This window comes from Trematomus bernacchii, unplaced genomic scaffold, assembly GCF_902827165.1.
Source record: "Trematomus bernacchii unplaced genomic scaffold, fTreBer1.1, whole genome shotgun sequence".
Taxonomy (NCBI): domain Eukaryota; kingdom Metazoa; phylum Chordata; class Actinopteri; order Perciformes; family Nototheniidae; genus Trematomus; species Trematomus bernacchii.
Genome location: NW_022987705.1, coordinates 12,458,590 through 12,478,886, shown reverse-complemented (window position 1 = coordinate 12,478,886; position 20,297 = coordinate 12,458,590). Strand labels below are relative to the sequence as shown.

The window sequence follows — 20,297 nt, the reverse complement described above, 5'->3', positions numbered from 1 at the left end:
CGATTGAACGGTGCCGCGTTAAACGCGAGAGTTCAATTTGTTCAACTCGAGCGTCAAATTCACGTAACGTGTTCTCGCGGAAGCCAATCAGCGGTGAGGATCTCAGCCGCCGTCACTGACGTTCAACCACACAACATCAGCCGTTAGCTGTTAGCAGTTAGCACACAGAGCTCACAGCTCCTCATATCTGTTCAGAAACTGGACAAAAGTTAAACAAGTACAAACCACAGACTGTCTGTGTCATGGTGAATACAGTCTCTGCTTTATTTATGTCTGTGGGCCGTTGTTATGAGTGTGGAATGAGCATATACAACGTTAGCTTAGCCTGGTCGACCCGATCTTCATTCAGAAAACAAGCATTTTAAAAGGTGTTTTGCCTGCCGTCTTGTCTGCAGACTTGTCAAAGCATTAATTCCTGGTTGTTACTAACCGGTATCAGTATGTTGTTACTTCGGCATCATTTAGAAACGTGTATTACAATTTAATCACGGTAAAATATGTTCATTTGTTGTAGTTGTAGCTCCCGAGCCAGCGCGTCTTGTTTGAATGATGCGAGTAAACACAGCTGGCAGCCGCGGTGAAACTCCAGCGTTTAGAGCGATGCGATAGGAGCGATTAGAGCGAAGCGAATATTCGCATCGCGTCCGGTGTGAACGCAGCATAACTCCTATGAAAATGTTCAAAAAGTGCTCAAACTTCACATGTGTGCTAACAGTCCAGCCGTGAAGACATCTACGGGACAGTTTTGAGATTTCTTCAAATGCTGTTGGCATGGCGACAGATCATTCACCATCAAGTTAGTTCAGGTTTGCAGTTCAAATATTCTGTTGCTTTTCCAAGCCTTTTTACTCTCTTTTCTTCTCTCATCACACAAGTCTGGGCATGTTGAGAGCTGTACATACACACACATTTCATAGTCTTATATTTCAACAGTTTTACGACAAACTGTGACTTTTTTGACATGGAAATTATTATTTAAGATTGACAAACATCATATGTGTAATTCGTGGCACAATTCAAACGGGATCGAAAGATAATCTTTCTCTCTCCATTGACTTCAATGCATACTTTTTCCGAAATAAGGTCCCATGGAGGAACCCGGAAGTTTGACTAACATTACCCACAATCCTCTGTAGCAACCATAGACTGTATAAAAAAATTAAATAATACATTATTCCGAGTGTGCTTGCTTTTCTCTTTGAAAGTAATCACATAACGGCATTGTAATACACGTTTCGGCTGCATTAAATATTACATATCTGCCGTAGTTAACTCTATTTATAGTGCCCTGATGACAAGACTTCTAGACAAACAGGAACTGCCGCCAAAACTGAAAACTTGATGTGGATTTAAAATATATAAGCAATTAAACAACATCTTACATTTCTTTTCACACAATACGTCTCCTTGCAGTATCAACACTAATTCGGCTGACTTTTATATTTGATCCAATTGGTAGATAGGCTGTATTTACGCCATAACGGTGCACAGCTGATAGAAAGGGACACCTACTGGTTAAAGCACGTTATTGCATTTTATAATTGTATTATTAGATATTAATAGGATCCCTATAAAGTATATTCTTTACTCGTCGTTATTCTCTACTAATAGTTAATTAAAGACTGTATATAATGACTATTTCGCACATCCCATTCAAGATTTCAAGATTTTCGTTTTTTTGGAGACGTATTGTGTGAAAATAAATCTAAGATGTTGTTTAACTGCTTATATATTTATGATCGGGGAGGCGTGTGGCACAGTGGAATAGTTCGGAACAGGGGAGCACAGGTTCAAACCCCACTGCAGTCAGCATGTCGTTGTGTCCCTGGGCAAGACACTTCACCCCAATTTGCTCCTGTGGGGATTGCCCACAGTATTGAGTATGTAAGTCGCTTTGGATAAAAGCGTCTAACAAGTGACATGTAATGTAATGATCCACGTCACATTTTCAGTTTTGGCGGCAGTTCTTCCTGTTTTCAGATAATAAACACCATTTCCCAACGTGCATTGCGGCTAAACCGTTCAATCACCGAGCTGAGGATCTTGCATACGTCTGTTTCCGGTGTTTATGACGATGTGATGTGAGATGTGCGATGTGAGACTGGGTTGGAGAATTGCACAGGGGAAAATAACGTATCTATGCCACGGATTTTGTTAAACTAATATGTTTGCGCTGTGGACCAACACTATAAATTGACGGGGAAGGGGGTAGCAATAAAGATAACACCATTAAACAGTTACACAACATAACAGACATAATATCGATAGCAGCGTCCCTAGCAACCACCTTGGTAACAATGAAAACGTTGTATTTACACAATTTCCTGAAGTATTCTTCGTAATAACTAGCAAACTAAAGATCATGTACATCCACTGCACACATAATCTGAAATAACAACTCATATTTCTCGCATCAAATGACATCAAAACGCATTTTAATGGCCAAACTAACCTTAAAATAGGCATTTTCTACCGAGAATAAAACGAAGGTCGGCCATGTTTTTTTATTTCTGCGGAGAGAAAGTTGAAAATCACGTGACATAGACGCCAGCCATTGGAAATGAATGGTGAAAAAAAACGTAGGGATCCTACAATTTCAGAGGCATTTTTGTAGAAATACTACGTCCCAAGTTGTGGACCAACGTAGTTATTACACGTTTAGATGTGAGACTGGGTTGGTCTGACCTCAAGTTGTATGGGCAGGTTCTTCCTTCCTTCATCTTCTAAATACTTCCTCTTTTTCAGCCCATTACACAACCTGCAATCAAAATAAAGACCAAGAAAAGCAGTTAAGCAACACAGCTACCACAAATATAGGGTATTCAAATATACAAAAAACATCTTAAAACCAAATGTACATTTTTTAAGAAAACCATATAGCCTGCTATAAAAAAATAAATAATAATAATACAAATAATAATAATAAAGTTGATTCAAAAATAAATATGTAATAGTTACATGAAAAACACAGGATTTTAAGTGGAATGAACTTACCCCTGACATTCCTGCATCTGCTCCACTGTTTCTGGAAGATCTCTGTTGAGGGTCTCCGGAAGGACAAGGTTCACAACAGATGAGGCAATTGTGAGACTTCCCATGAGGATATAAGGAAGAGCCTTATTATAACTACCTGAAAATAAAAAAGGAGCAAAATTCTTCATTATAAAAAGACACCATTTTACTTGAATATAAATAAAACCTCAATAAATGTATACATGTCACTGATGCTATCCAAAGCAGATGTTCTTTTGGACTCATAAAGAATGTCAATGCAGTGATGTCTTATATACATTGTGAGATAATATACTCATCTTCTCACCTAAATATATGACATAAGGAGCTGTGATGCTGCCGATGCGTGCAGCAGAGGAGCACATCCCCATGCCCACGTTCCTGAGTACAGTAGGGTAAACCTCAGCGATGTAAATATAGACGTCAGACGATGCTGAAGGCCATGGTGAAGCCAAACTTTCCAGTCATTTCCAGTGCCAGAGCAACATATTGAAGATCTGAGGAGGAGAAAGAGAGGATGTTGGAAGTGAGTTATGAATGAATTTTCTAATTTCTTTATTTTTAAATACATTATCTATTAAAAAAATGGGTCACATGAAATCATCAAGTTTCTCCCAAGCGGAGCGAACAGAAGTCTTATGCATTAAAGAAATATAAATGATCTCAGTTGGGAATAACTAGCCAAACACTGTCCAATTTGACCTCAGTTCAGATGTTTATTGTCCCTTCTGGGAAAGAGGGACAATAAAGGGCCTGAATACTGTCTTTTCTGGTATCTTATCAGCACCGATTCTTTATTTGAACCTTCTTGAACCCATTACCAGAGGATGACATTATCCAGAGTCTGGCATCTTGAACATCTTGCCACAACAAGTAAATGATACAGGCCATTATAGTGTACACATTTAGCTATGGCACTGTCGTATACATTGAATTATTACATTTGATAATATGTAATCAACTTAGGCATCCCTCCCAAAAACAAAACAAAAAAAAATTAATAAAAATATTCATAACTCATATTCGAACACCTGAATAATTATTCGAATACCTGAATAATTTCGAATATTCGAATATTCGATTAATCGTTCCCATCCCTAGTACGCAGGTACGCATGCGCGGCAAAAATCTGAATTGCATAGCATCACTTGTGTTGAGAGATGTATCCATAGATCTCTTCATTTTGCTCTCAAAGTGCACCAGATTGATGCATTTAACTTCAATATTAAAAAAATAATCTTCCCGCGGGAGCATGCCCCCGGACCCCCCCTAGAGGATGTTAGGTCCACCCCCCACTTGTACAAAAAAAAGCACCCCTGCTTACACCTATATGCCGTGAGCTGGTTATCGAGCCTTCATTGTAACTTCATTGTACTGTGTCTGTGCGTGTGGGGAGTGTTGCCAAGGCCGCCTTAATGCACGGGCTGACCTGGGCTGAAGCCCAGGGGCCTACGGAGATCGGGGGCCTATCATGAGCCAATAAAAAAAGCATTGTTTTGTAATTCGTCAAATGTTATATCACATCATAATGTATCATATATTTCCTTATTTGAGTCAGCTTCTTGAGCCGTATCTGGCCGTGCAACACTCACAGTGTTGCATACTGTATGTATGCAGAAGTATTATTTTAAGCAACACATTAAGTTGACGAAACACTCGAGTCAAATGTAATTAAAGTCAGATCCACTCGTGTCTTGGACGGGGCAGTGATATCATAAACCTGTTAATGTACGCATTCAAACGCTTTTTCTTTTACCAGCTGTATTCACCTTGCAGGTGCAACTATGTGGCTTTTATCCTGGATAAAGTGTTTAAGTCATGGATGTTTAAAGTTTAACTTCTTCATATTTGACTAATATTAAAGTGGACCTATCATGCTATATTTGAATAATATAGTGTAGGACCATACCTATATAAGGCATATTTATACTTTTTTCTTTTCAAAATACCAAACAGATCATGCATTTTAGCCATGCCTCATTTCGCTCAATTTGCACTTTTTTTTAGCTCTGCTCTGCAAGGGCAGATTCAGTGAGAACAGCACCATCTACTGGCCTGGCATATGTACTACAGCGTCTCCAGCGCTTTCGAACGGCAATGGCCGTGGCTGTCTCCTCCTGATTGGTGGAGTTGGCCCAATAGCCGTAGCGCCACCGTCCTGACGTCAGGACAGTGTTCAAATCTGGATCAGTTTTTATCAGATCCGTTGCAGCCCCTTTTTTAGAGATTTGGGTATGGAGGAAAATAGAGAGGGTTGTGTTTTCTGACACTTGGTGAGTTCCCTGGAACACCGGGGACACATATTCATGTATAAAAGACGTACAAAAGTGCATTTTGCATGATAGGTCCCCTTTAAAGTTCACTTCTCATTCAGGAAGTATGACGCTTCGCTATCAGTACGCTTGTCCATGTTTGAGATTGGTCGAATGCTCCAAATACCACCCCTTTCATGTGAACGCGCACCTAACTAGATAGGACACGGCTGGCTTGAGCGATCCACTTGATAACCAGCGTCGTAGTGCAGCTTAGCGAGAGCGCGTATGTTTTGGATTGGGCCAACCGGCTAACTCAAACATATCCAGGTTAGGTTGAACCAGCTTCGTAGTACAGGCCTCCGGTTTTGTTGAGTATGTTATGAGTTTTCTTAGTTGTTTCACTTTGTGCACTTCAACACTCTCACACATACATGTCCATACAATCCTCACCCTGCATTTACACGACTGATACCACTGATATTCACACCTCATGCCTTATGTTAGTTTTGCACTTGATTCATTTGGTTAATTTGAACTACTTGTTTAAATAAACATCTTTTTCTACCCGTGAACATGTTGTGTCTCCTCTTTGTTGTGGCCTTTTGAGCCAGGTCGCAACAACAGGCCACATACAGTTCCTGGATTAAAAAAAAAGAGTTACACAATGAAACAGGCCTACTGTATAGCCTACTGTCCACTTTGCGCCAAATAAACATAAAGTACGATCTACATCTACAGTATGTCAACATGTTAGCTTAGATTACGTTTGTCAAAATATAGCTTTTTTCAGTTTCAACATAATAACGTTTAGCTCTGTCTCAGAATTTATAACGATGACCTATTGACCTGAGTGTGTGTCTGCACCTACTCCATAAAATATTAGGGTGAGCGGTCATCTTATATTTTTCCTGAGGGGTATTTTTATTGCTTATATCAAATCCGCTAAATGTGTCCCTGGAATTATAAATAATAAGATTGTATGTTGCATTGGTCTAATTAGAATTTGTATGAGATCATTTGGTCAATCACACAAAATCAGAAGCTCCAGTTTGACCCATACAGGTGTATCAAAGAACAAATATCAAATCGGATATTTGTGCTATGAGTAATTAATGATGATTTCCACTTTGTACTTGCCGCACAAGACTCTGCAGGAACCAGACAAAAGATCTGCACATATTTAATCTCCCAGCAACTGTAACTGTTCACATTTGATCTATCAGATACCTTTGTCTGGCATTTAAATCTCTGTTAGATTGAAATGTTGCACAGTAAAAATAGCTGGAAGCTTTTAATGAAGTGTGCTGATCTTTAGTTTGATTCCTGATCTTTTAATTCTTTCCTGAAAGGTTTTAAAGATGTCAAGACAACTCTTTACCCTTTTTTCTCTATAATGGCATATCTATTTGGTTTAAAGTCCAAATATAAATCACGGTCCAATCCTTTGTTACAACTACTTTAAGGTCTGCCCTCTGCTTTCCAAGAATAGCAGACCCGTTTGTCAAGGGTGTGACAATAACCAGAAACAATCTTGATCATGGTTAAACATTATCTCAAAAGCTGATTATATGTTACAATAAATATTCTGAGGAAAATTGTTTTGCCAACAGTAACACAATCCACCCACAATTAATTTGACTCCACTGACGCTTTTACATTTGTATATCTTTCTCTCTGTGTAAGACTGTTACAACCTTATGTTGAGAGCAAGCTGTGAAAACCCCAGGTTAAAGATTACACACGTTTGTTTCCCAACTTTTTTGGGACATATTCCATATATTTTGAATATATATATATATATTTGTATATATATATATATATATATATAATATCTGCATGTATATTTTATATTTCGATATTTTATATTTTATATTTTATATTTTATTTTATTTTTCTTTCTATTCTTGTATATTTTGTTTTATTGTAAAATGCCTTTTATGCTGCTGTAACTACAACAATTTCCCAATTTGGGATCAATAAAGTACTATCTATCTCTATCTATCTATCTACATAATGGATGTTCTGTCATTGATTGCTTTACTCCTACCATGACAACAATTTTTAAGGTTAGATAACAACAGAGAAACTTATCTGTTTTTAAACTATAAAATAGATATATGATTTACAGGTAGAGTGGTTTCTTAGTGTTACAGGGTCGTGCACAGACATTGATCGCGGACACTTTGGACTGACAGTGCTATATCGCGCCTGCCAGACAGAATAATTTGAACAGGTTGTGTTCAGGGTGGGATTGACGTGCGTGTTTCCTGCTTGTTTCCTGACTCAGGAGGAAGCCCTGAATGGAGGGCAGGTTGGCGCCATTTCTTTCTGCAGTCCTCACTGTAAATTATAGTCTGTTCCCTATGCTGTTAAATGGCTGAACCAAACCAAACACTGATGCACAAGCATGGGAACAGACCGCATGATTTTAGATTGAATTTGCATCAGTATAAAAAAAGTATAATGCTGATGGCCGGGCACTGAATTAAATATTTTCCATCTCCTGAATAATTGACATAAGCACAACCAATTTCCCTCCTTTCAATTATACAGTGTAGTGGTCAGTTCGGAGGTCAGTCCCCTGTATTGGTAAGCTTTTTATCCCTATAGAAACTGTTGTTGGGTTGTCACATGACTATCATAACTTAATTCATTTAATCTTATCCACTTTAAAAACATGGTTTGGATGCAGTGACTAAAATTAGTAGCATGTGAGCTATTCACTTTTGGTTTACCTTTGGCAACCAATTATTTTCTTGCTTTTTGCGAGTAGATTATGTCTTCTGTTGACTTTTGAAGAGTCGTTAGTGAAAGCCATTAGGTGTCTTCACTGATTAAGGATGATTACCTAATGTTGTCATGTATAAGTGTCCTGGCCTTGCAAATGGGGAGTAAACATTTGCGTCCTTTAGCTCAGTTAAAACATTTCTGATTAGCTTCCTGAAAGCTAATGCGCTCATTAAATACAGGTAAACAGGGTAAAATGTCAGTAATATTTCCTTTAAGCTACCTCAGTTATTTGATAATTTAATAATCTAATGAACCAATATCTTATCAAATATGTGTTAATGTGTGTACATTTCCTAAACAAATATTTGTACAATGGATAGAGCTAGGTTTAAAATGATTGTATTTTTAGGATGTTGGCATAAATCAGCTAGAGATCAATCCTGAAAAACACTGTTCAAACTTTGGGATAATAGAAAGGAATAAAAACTGGAAAGTGTAGTGTATATAAGTGTTACTGATGAATATTAGAAAAAGAAAAAAAATAGAAATACAAAATGGTCCTTTAACAATATACAATATTACATTTGCAAGACACAATAGTGGACACTGTAAAAAAAACTCATATCACGATGAAAATTCCCAGGTTTTATTTGGTTAGATATAATATTAAAGTCCTTTTTTTTTTGTATAACAAGTTTTCTAAAATGTTTTTTTTTGTTTAAATGTGCTCATTAGCCACATCCTAATGCTTACATGTGTTGAATTTATAACAAAGTTAATTATAATAAAACCTCAATTTCTACATTTTTTAAAAGTTTCTTTTTGCCGGTATTGTCACGTCTTAATAGTGTTACTCTGTGGCCTGAGGAGGAACAACTACAGTTATGTACAGTACACCAAAATACTAAATTAAGGAAATACACATGCCAATATCAGTGTTCACAATAGGATTACAATGATCATATTTATGTAACAGACTTATGTGTACTATAAAACTTTGGAACTATGGATATATTTTTTGTAAATAATTGTTTCCTTGTCTACTAAGAATTGTTATATGTATATATTTATTGTACAATTCAAAGACTACATACAGGATTGCTATAATTCTACTGCACTTTTACACAAAGGCATGTTTATGTCATGTCTGCTGTGTGGCTTGAAAAGTCCCAACTGGACTCCTAATGCTACTTATCAACATTTAGAGTACGGGCACGTGTACTTCTTTGGGGTATTTAAAAGTGTGGAATGCTATTTAGAGAAAATACCACTTTCACCAGAGTGGTGCGAGGGCTGGGTGGTCAGATTGGCCACTTTGAAGCTTTTGATCATTTTACTTTCAGTTAATCAAATCAAATCAATGAGAGGGGATTCTCATTCAGTATTTTCACGTAAATAGTGTCCCAATAAAGTCCCATTCCCACAAACTGAGAGACAGTGGATGCAGCAGTAAGGAAAGGGGTGAAAAAGTTATCCCCTTGAAAGAAGTTTTAAAACTCTCTTGGGACTATAGGTATTTCCATTGTGACTTGGTCCCACTGGGGGACCAGCTCACTCGACTGAGAGCTCAAACACTCTGGTACTTAGCTCAAGACTTTAAGAGGGATACCACAGCTCATACACTGAAGAATTTCCCGGATTGCTTTCTCTCTCACGAGAAGGGAAGTATTTTTATATTTTGTATATAGAAAATGGGTGACTATGATGAAGACACTGCATTCCTGGGACAGACTGGTCCTTTTTTCTGGAACACATTCTTCCTTCTCAACACAGTTTTTGTCTCAACTGGATTCAACGGACTTAACATGGTGTTTATCGGGGCAACTCCGAATCATCACTGCCTCATTCCAGAGTTTAACTTAACTGAAGAGTGGACAAATGCCATCATCCCTTTTACGTTAGTAAATGGCAAGGAGGTGAAGAGCCAGTGCAGTAGGTACAGTCTGGACGTGGTGAGAAATATGTCAGCTGAAGGACTTATTCCTGGAAGGGATGTGAATCTCACCGACTTGGCGCAGGAGGGATGTTTAGATGGATGGAACTACAGCAAAGACATCTACCAATCCAACATTGTCACAGAGGTCAGTATGAATGTGCTTGTGTGTGTTTACAGAGTGTCATTAATATGATATTTGAAGTTTTCTTTGCTTTGTTGTTGTGTTTGAAATATGTATTGATTTTTTTACAGTGGGACCTCGTCTGTGATGATCAATGGAAAGTTCCCTTTGCATCCTCAACGCTCTTTGTGGGATACCTCTTTGGATCTCTGATCTCAGGCCATGTTTCTGACAGGTATTTCATCCTTATTTATCAATAGCTTTCCCCTAACGTTTTTATTTAATTGTTCATGTGAAATTACACCATTTTGACCATTTGATCCTCAGATTATATCTGAGGGGTTCTTATTATTTATGTAATGTTAGTGAGTGCTTGAAAAAATACAAAATGAACTATTAAGTTAAGTGAGGTTTTCACACTGTAATGAGTGTTGCTTTTTTAAAATGACAACAGCCCCATCTACTGTTCAGGTCGATCTCCTACAAAAGAGGATTTGCTGTCACTGAGATAGAAGTATCTTGGTCTAGAATAGCAGACATTAACCCTTCTCTTGCGTTAGGTCATACCCCCCTTCCCATGCTATTTTCGGTCAAAATAGACCGGTGTGTTTTGCACAGTGATATCTCTGGAACCCCTTATCCAATTTTGATGGTTGACATCTCATTTGAACAGTCAAAGCAAGTAGAATCAATGGATGACAGACAGAATGACACCAGGGGTGAATTTCATATTATTTTTGGCAGTAAGTTCAAAGATAGTGCTTATTTTACATTACTGTATATTATAAAAATGCTTGCCCTGTAGGCTGTGTTTACTGGAGATGGAAATGCTTTAGTTAGTGTTGTAGCTGAGATTCTTCCCGTTCCAATGATGTATGGGATGTATTGATTTGATACAAGCAAGCCAGTGTTTCATGTCATGGCCCGGACCCACCGGTGGGCCCATCAAGTTCAGCATTCACTGTGATGAATATAAAATAAGACATTGATACTGTTTTTTTCAATGAACATTTATTGAAAGAGAAATATACCATATCAGAACATGTGTGTGTGTGTGTGTGTGTGTGTGTGTGTGTGTGTGTGTGTGTGTGTATAGATGTTTTCCATCTGCAGGATGAACATAATACACTCATACCCATTAATTTTCTATGGCGGTGATCATCAAGTGTATATGTTCAGAGGCCTAGTGTGGAGGATAACATAAGGTATTGAGGCAATTGGATGAAAAACACAATATTTATGATTAAAACAAAAGTCATTCGGTCACTTTTGACCCGAAACGCAAGAGAAGGGTTAATCAGTACACAGTCAATTTCTCTGAGTAAAATTGACTCAAATTGAAGAAAATGTTACTCTAAAAATATTACATTTGGTCCCAACCTATATAGAATAAAATGTACTCTTTGTTCTTTGTATTTTTAGAGTTCATTTTACTCTATTATGTGCTTAGATTTGACTCTGCTTAATGGTTATTTACTCTATGCAGTGTATATTAAAAACAACTCTACTGCCATTTTACTCATAATAGAAGGTAATTTTACTCCCAATCGAACGTCATTTCACTCCAACTAGAAGGTAATTTTACTCCCAATAGAAGGTAATTTTACTCAGAATAGAAAAAATGAACCATAATGATCTTTACAATAAAAAAGGTCAATAAACCAAAGTGCTTAAGGAACATGAGTGGGCGTGTGCGAAGCTGACCATTGAGCGGCCCGACCAAGCAAGGAGGCAGAGGCAGAGAGTTCAAATACAACCCGGTGTGGGCATTTATTCCTCTTTGTGGTACAGGATACACAGCCTCAATATGACTGTCTCACGTGAACACAGTCACCAACTACCAAGACCTCACACACACACACTAACAGGAAAACAGAACCTAAATACACACAGGACTAATCAAATCAACAAGACACAGGTGAGGAGGGAGGAGAAACACAGGGCACCAGGTGAACGCAATCACCAGCAACAGACAAAACGGGAGAGGGAACACTTTTCAAACTAAAACAGGAAACAGAGACAGACAAACTAAAACATAGACAGATTGTGACAAATATATGCATAAATGACATATAATCACATGCTTCCTGTGCAATGTTTTAGCGTGGAACAAATGAATATACTTCGCCAATAATGAAGCTATATAATCCGTAACGGAGACCGAGATCTATGGCCCCAGAGATCACCTCCGTTACAGCGTGGTCATGGTTTAACTCCAATAGAATTGACTCTGCATTTTTGATCGCACTCTAGAAGCTATGAGTAATAAATACACTCCAAAATGATTAAATATCACTATTTCAGAGCAAAATAGTAATTACTCTGGAAAAAATACTCACCAATATTTCCTGTGTAGTAATGTACAAAATGAAATACTACAAGCCGACCTAGAGGACACATTTGTTTTATTATGGTCGTAGATGTTGTTATATGTCAACAGACTGTCAAGTCTGCTGAACTTCATCATCTTAAGGAAGAATTTGAAATAATTTCACCTCACAAGCACGTCCTTTGATTCAATTAAGAATTGTGATTGAGTATTTGATGTTAGTCGTGACATTAGGGTTGTGTTCCTTTTGAGTGTGGAAAACCACAAGGCCCAGGACACACAGCAGCACTCTGTTTAGCCTTTTTGCAGCTCATGGGTCATGTCATTTACTGTGCTGGATTATAATTGTGTGCAATTGCCATCCAGAGTGGGGGTAGGGTTATGATATTAGGGTCACGCAGTGAGATCGCTATCCCTTTAAGAGAGAGAGAGAGAGGGGTGTGGCACGTGCATGTGTGTGTGGGTATGGTAGAGCGAGAGAGCGTGTGTATGTTTCTAGAAGTGAAACGAGGCAGCAGAACAGAAGATATAGGTCTGTCAAGTATTGTGTATAACAGAATAACTAAATAAATGCAATGGCCTCCTAAGAAGAGCTCGCCTCTCTCCAGTCATTTCAGTAAAGTGGGTTATTGAACCTGAAGCTTGTTGCTTCTGTCCTGGGAGACAACAGAGAGTCACCCCCTGTTTCCTCGACTATGGTCTGGGAGCCGACTGTAAAGTTCAAAACAAAAGTCCCTCCTGTCTGTTTTTCCTCTCCCGCTACTCCATCGCTATCAGAACCAGACATATGCCTACTTGGCTCCGAGGCGCCGCGGCCGGCACCGCTGCCGCTCGGTACAGAACTCATCTGTCCTTCCTCCTCATCCTGGTTTACAGGTTTAAAATAACCTGTAAGCTTCGGCATTTTTTGTAATACTTGCTTGTCTCGAAATTCCTTTTCCCTCAACAATTTCCTTTTCCGAGCGCCACTCTCACACTTTTTCTTCTCCGACATTTTCACCTAAACAACCTTCATCTGTCACTCAATCACTCGCATTTTGAATAAGTCACATGTGAAACATATTCTCATTCTGATTGGCTGTTAAGTGGTGCCCACGGGGGTATCTTATAACTTGTATCAATCGCCAGCCACATACATTCAGATCAAATGATGGACAGAACATTTGACGAATTACAAAACAATGCATTTTTTTATTGGCTCATGATAGGCCCCCGATCTCCGTAGGCCCCTGGGCTTCAGCCCAGGTCAGCCCGTGCATTAAGGCGGCCTTGGCAACACTCCCCACACGCACAGACACAGTACACCCGCGACTGTTTCAGTGAAGGCTCGATAACCAGCTCACGGCATATAGGTGTAAGCAGGGGTAAAGTGCTTTTTTTTTTACAAGTGGGGGGTGGACCTAACATCCTCTAGGGGGGTCCGGGGGCATGCTCCCCCGGGAAGATTTTTTTTTTAATATTGAAGTTAAATGCATCAATCTGGTGCACTTTGAGAGCAAAATGAAGAGATCTATGGATACATCTCTCAACACAAGTGACGCTATGCAATTCAGATTTTTGCCGCGCATGCGTACCAGTTATGTGCACCCCTGATTATATTATTGAGGGAGCATTGTCCGTATGGGCTCAGAACAGTCTCATAATACACACATGCACACAGAAGGATTCACACTTGTATTTCCGGATCCACACTTGTGTTTTTCAATGCACACACAAATGTGTTCCGTTTCATAAAATCCAAATACAGAAAAAAGTTTTACATATGTATTTTTGATCCTCACATATTTGTTTTCCGTTTAAAACCGCTGCACCTACAAACACAAACTGCTTTCTGTGCATGGATCGCTGTGCATTCGTGTGTGGGTTTTTTGAGACTCCCCTGACGGTCACCCGATTCGTACTTGTAATTTTTTCTATCTATAGCCAATCAGATGTCTCCTCAATTCTAAGCCAATCACATGAGCGCGCCCCCACGAGGGTAGATTTCTTGCGTTCATGACGTAGCGCTTCATGTACGCATTTTGCGCTGTCCGGAGCTGACAGGTCCATGGAGCCTGCCTGCAGGCGCTAATCTCAGGACACTTCCACTCTCAGTACATTGCCACTTTCCGAGCAGGAAATGCACACAAATACAAGCCTTTATATTATTAAGGTACAGTGCCACTTTCCGAACCATTAATGAATGCTTGTGTACACAAAAACGGCAGGCAAAACCGTTTTAAATGTGTGTTTCCTGTATGGCGAATACAGCTGCTTTATTTATGTCTGTATGAAGTTGTTGTGAGTGTGGAGGGAGCAGCTACAGGTTAGCTTAGCCTAATCGATCATTGCACTACGAAGCCAGTGCTAGACAGTGAACTGTCAACGGGGGGAGCCCCGCCGGTCATTATCGGCCGATATTCACTCTTAATAGTTTGATCTGTGCTCTCTATAAAGGCCGATCAGGAGAGCTGGATCTGATCGATATGGACATAAACGCGAGTGAAGTTTTAGCGAGCTGCATGAGAAACTGACGGGCTGTCAGGAGAGAGGGAGGGAGAGAGGAAAAGAGATGATCCTCCCGTGTTATTAGCCATATCCGGTCATAGTCCGGTAATTACCTGCTAACGGAAACGCTGCTACACAATTCTTCTTCTTCTTATTATTATTATTGAAACATGACCGGTAAGTTTCAAATTTGTCCGGTAAAATAAATTCTGTCTGCGGAAACCCTGCTCCGGACAGCGCAAAATGCGTATATGAAGTGTCATGAACGCAATAAATCATAGGCTACCCTCGTGGGGACGCGCTCATGTGATTGGCTTAGAATGAAGGAGACATCTGATTGGCTATAGATAGAAAACATTACAAGTACGAATCGGGTGACCGTCAGGGGAGTCTCAAAAAACCCACACACGAATGCACAGCGATCCATGCACAGAAAGCGGTTTGTGTTTGTAGGTGCAGCGGTTTTAAACGGAAAACAAATATGTGAGGATCAAAAATACATATGTAAAACTTTTTTCTGTATTTGGATTTTATTTACATGTATATGAAACGGAACACATTTGTGTGTGCATTGAAAAACACAAGTGTGGATCCTGAAATACAAGTGTGAATCCTTTGGCGGATCATGAAATACAAATGTGAATCCTTCTGTGTGCATGTGTGTATTATGAGACTGTTCTGAGCCCATATGTCCGGGGCTACAGAAAAAACATTCGGGGCTTTAGGCAACGCCACTGTCATGAACTCAGAAATGTGCAGTTTGCAGTTTTATCACATCACTAGAATAGTGGACTCTGGATTAATACATAAGCAGAATACCATTTTAAGCCACATCTGGAAAAAGTTGCTGTGTTACTGATGTTCCCTTGAGACAAGCAAAGAAACATCTGAAATGTACTTTCTGTCATGTTTTTAATATTCATTAGTTTAGTATTTTAGTGCTTAGAGTGTGCTACAGTGCAGTAAAGAATGATTATATCATATGTGTGTTTCACCAGATAAAGTGAAGCTACATATTAAACAGACTCAGTTTCCTAAAGGCTTAGCAAATAGACCCTTGCACAATCACCAAACTGACCTCAAAATTATTTAGCAATAAACTTTATTGCTTTCGAGGAATAAGGGAGAGTAAAATGCACACTTGTGTGTGTTCTACACTATAATGGCCTGTATCATTTACTTGTTGTGGCAAGATGTTCAAGAAGCCATCCTCTGGTAATGGGTTCAAGAAGGTTCAAATAAAGAATCGGTGCTGATAAGATACCAGAAAAGACAGTATTCAGGCCCTTTATTGTCCCTCTTTCCCAGAAGGGACAATAAACATCTGAACTGAGGTCAAATTGGACAGTGTTTGGCTAGTTATTCCCAACTGAGAGAATTTATATTTCTTTAATGCATAAGACTTCTGTTCGCTCCGCTTGGGAGAAACTTGATGATTTCATGTAAAGAAATTAGAAAATTCATTCATAACTCACTTCCAACATCCTCTCTTTCTCCTCCTCAGATCTTCAATATGTTGCTCTGGCACTGGAAATGACTGGAAAGTTTGACTTCACCATGGCCTTCAGCATCGTCTGACGTCTATATTTACACCACTGAGGTTTACCCTACGGTACTCAGGAACGTGAGCATGGGGATGTGCTCCTCTGCTGCACGCATCGGCAGCATCACAGCTCCTTATGTCATATATTTAGGTGAGAAGATGAGTATATTATCTCACAATGTATATAAGACATCACTGCATTGACATTCTTTATGAGTCCAAAAGAACATCTGCTTTGGATAGCATCAGCGACATGTACACATTTATTGAGATTTTATTTATATTCAAGTAAAATGGTGTCTTTTTATAATGAAGAATTTTGCTCCTTTTTTATTTTCAGGTAGTTATAATAAGGCTCTTCCTTATATCCTCATGGGAAGTCTCACAATTGCCTCATCTGTTGTGAACCTTTTCGTTCCGGAGACCCTCAACAGAGATCTTCCAGAAACAGTGGAGCAGATGCAGGAATGTCAGGGGTAAGTTCATTCCACTTAAAGGAAACCTATCATGCTATATTTAAATTATATATTGTAGGGCCATACCTATATAAGGTATATTTATACGTTTCTGTTTTCAAAATACCAAACAGATCATGCATTTTAGCCATGCCTCATTTCGCTCTATGTGCTGTTTGCTGTCTGATTCTGCTGACCACGCCCCCCTGCAGGAGAGGTGAGCCGTGCTCTGATCAGCTGCTGGGCTGTCAGAAGAGGGGGAGAAAAAGACATCTCCGTCCTCCGTGTTTTATTATATAGAGTCATTATTAATTTGTTTTAAAGCTCAATAAATAACAAAGAAGACCTTTGACCGGCACTTTTCTAATTTTGTCCGGAAGATTTAAACTTTAACGGACATCTTGACCGGCGAAAGTAACTGAAACTGAAACTCTGCCGCACGGTCCCCTCGTTCCTTGGAAGAGGCGGAGAGGTGGGTGTTTGTCATCTGCTGGTGGACTAACCGGAGAGAATTACAGTGCTTGCCTCGGGGAGGGAGAAAAAAAGCCACAGCGGAGAATAAACAGAAGGGTAACCATGGTAACTATGGGCGGGAAGTCTTCTTCGCTGCTTTTGTGGCAGACTACAGCGCCACTTACAGGCCTGGCATATGTACTACAGCGTCTCCAGCGCTTTCGAGCGGCAATGGCCGGCCGTGGCCCAACCCCACATTCCCCTGATAGGTGGAGAGTTGGCCCAATAGCCGTAGCGCCACCGTCCTGACGTCAGGACAGTGTTCAAATCTGGATCAGTTTTTATCAGATCCGTTGCAGCCCCTTTTTTAGAGATTTGGGTATGGAGTAAAATAGAGAGGGTTGTGTTTTCTGACACTTGGTGAGTTCCTTGGAACACCGGGGACACATATTCATGTATAAAAGACGTACAAAAGTGCATTTTGCATGATAGGTCCCCTTTAAGGGGAAACTCTTTATACCACTCTCACTGATTCATAATAATAATAATAATAGATTTATTTTGTTAGCGCTTTTACAGGTGCTCAAAGACGCTTTACAGATATAGTGAAAAGAAAAGAACAACAAATACATATATATAGTTAAAGTCAAATTAAAATCAAGCAATACAAAAACAATCACACATTAAAAGCCAGATTGAAGAGGTGAGTTTTTGTAAGTTTTTTGAAGGTGGTGAGGTCAGTGCAGTTGGCTTCTGATTAGCGGAGGCAGCGGGAAGGGGTGTGGTGGTGCAGCAGGTCTGTGAGGTGTTGAGGGCTTTGTGAGTAATGAGGAGGACTTTGAAGTCGATTCTTTGTCGGACGGGGAGCCAGTGGAGGTTCTGGAGGACGGGAGTGATGTGGTCTCGGGAGCGGGTGTGGGTGAGGAGGCGGGCAGCATTGTTCTGGATATGTTGGAGTTTATTGATCAGGTTGGATGGTATGCCGTAGAGCAACTGGTGGTTCGCGACCCAAAAGTGCGTTTCGAGTGGGTCGCAGATGTGTGAGTGAAGAAAAAAAAAATTGAAAAACAAAAATTATTAAACAATTTTTTTGTTTTTTTTGTTTTGGGGAAAATGTCACATTTTTATTTTGAAAGCCCGATTTTCTAACACTGTGCATGCAGTAGGCGTTGGACTGGAAGTACCGGAGACCTTAAACGGTTTTGAAAACTTCTGTCACGTAGTGATCATCTTCTCAATAAAACATCTTTGCTGATGTTTTTTCGAGTCTTCTGGCCAATCAGAATCAAGATTGTTGCCGGAAGTCAACTATTCTTTATACATCCATGGGTACAACTTCAGATACAAATGAACACATAATGAAATATGACCCCCGGTTTGATGATTGACAGCTCACAGAACAATGGGGGCTATCTACCCTACCCACAATTTAAAGTAATTCACACAACAAAGTGAAAAACAAACAATGGCATAAAATATTATTAATATGTCGGGTAGTAATAGATTTATTTATTTTCTTCTCAGAGTGTACCAGAATGTGTAGTTTACAGTATATGTTAGTATTTCTAAAGATCTCCCCCAGAGCCCCTTCTGGGGTTGGGTTTTCAGCATGTCTGCCTTTTTATGTTATACAGTTCAGCTTTGATTCCATCATCTCATTAAACCTTCTTTAAGTTAGTTCTGTGAAGGGATATAAGGGATATATGCACTGTACTTCACTTTAATTAATATTGTACGCTGAAAAGCGTGTATATTACAGCACGATTTTTTGTTGTATAGATTTGAGTGGTTCAAATTTCGGGTCGCGATTTATTGACAAAGGAAAAAGTGGGTCCCGAGGCCTGACCAGTTGAGAACCACTGCCGTAGAGGATGCTATTGCAGTAGTCGAGTCGTGATGTGATGAATGCATGAATCAGGGTTTCAGTAGCAGAGGAGGAGAGTGATGGGCGGAGACGGGTAATGTTTTTGAGGTGGAAAAAGGCAGTCCTGGTGATGTGATTGATGTGGTGATTGAATTTGAGCTGACTGTCGAAGATGATGTGAGGGGGGGGGGGGGGGGGGGGGGGGGGGGGGGGGGGGGGGGGGGGGGGGGGGGGGGGGGGGGATAGAGTGTTGCTGTCAATGGTGAAGTTGACATTCTGGATGGTTTTGGTATGGGATGGGGGGCCGATGATGATGATGTCTGATTTGGCACTGTTCAGTTGGAGATAGTTTGTTTGGATCCATGCTTTTATTTCTGAGAGAAAGTTGGTGAGAGTGGAGTGTGTTGTGGGGATGATGGTTTTTGTTGAGATATAAAGTTGGATGTCATCGGCGTAGCAGTGAAATTGAAGGTTGTGGCGACAAATGATTTTGCCAAGGGGGAGCATGTAGAGGATGAAGAGGAGGGGGCCAAGCACCGAACCCTGGGGGACGCCTTGGGACAGAGGAGCAGTGGAGAAGGTGCAGTTATTGATGTTGATAAACTGATGTCTGTCGGTAAGGTAGGATTTCAGCAGGAGAGTGCAGTGTCGGTGATGTTGAGTGATGATTCGAGGAGGGACAGCAGGATGGTGTGGTTGATGGTGTCGAATGCTGCGGTGAGGTCGAGGAGGATGAGGATGTTCAGGTTGCCGGAGTCAGAGGAGAGGAGGAGGTCGTTTGTGATTTTAAGAAGAGCTGTTTCGGTGCTGTGTTTTGATCGGAAACCGGATTGAAATGGCTCAAAGTGGTCATTGGAGCTGAGGGGGGATTTTAGTTGTGAGGCAATGACACGTTCAAGTATTTTTTTTGATTGCTTTTATCTTCAATGAAGAGCAAATAGATGTCGAAATTGGTTACTATATTGCTGTTATTTATATTTTCATGTTACAGTATATGATGCATGTTGCACGTTTGAAAGCTTTGTGCTCTTTCACATGAAGCACAAGACTGTTTGTAGTGTCAGGAGAAATGTAAAGTCCAACATGACCTTTAATAGCACTGCTGTTAAACT

The 20,297-nt window shown here is 39.9% G+C and overlaps 1 pseudogene; it reads left to right on the top strand.

Moving 5' to 3' along the window:
• Positions 1–9,688: 9,688 nt before the first annotated feature.
• On the top strand, positions 9,689–20,019 carry LOC117490603 (annotated as a pseudogene).
• Positions 20,020–20,297: the final 278 nt, after the last annotated feature.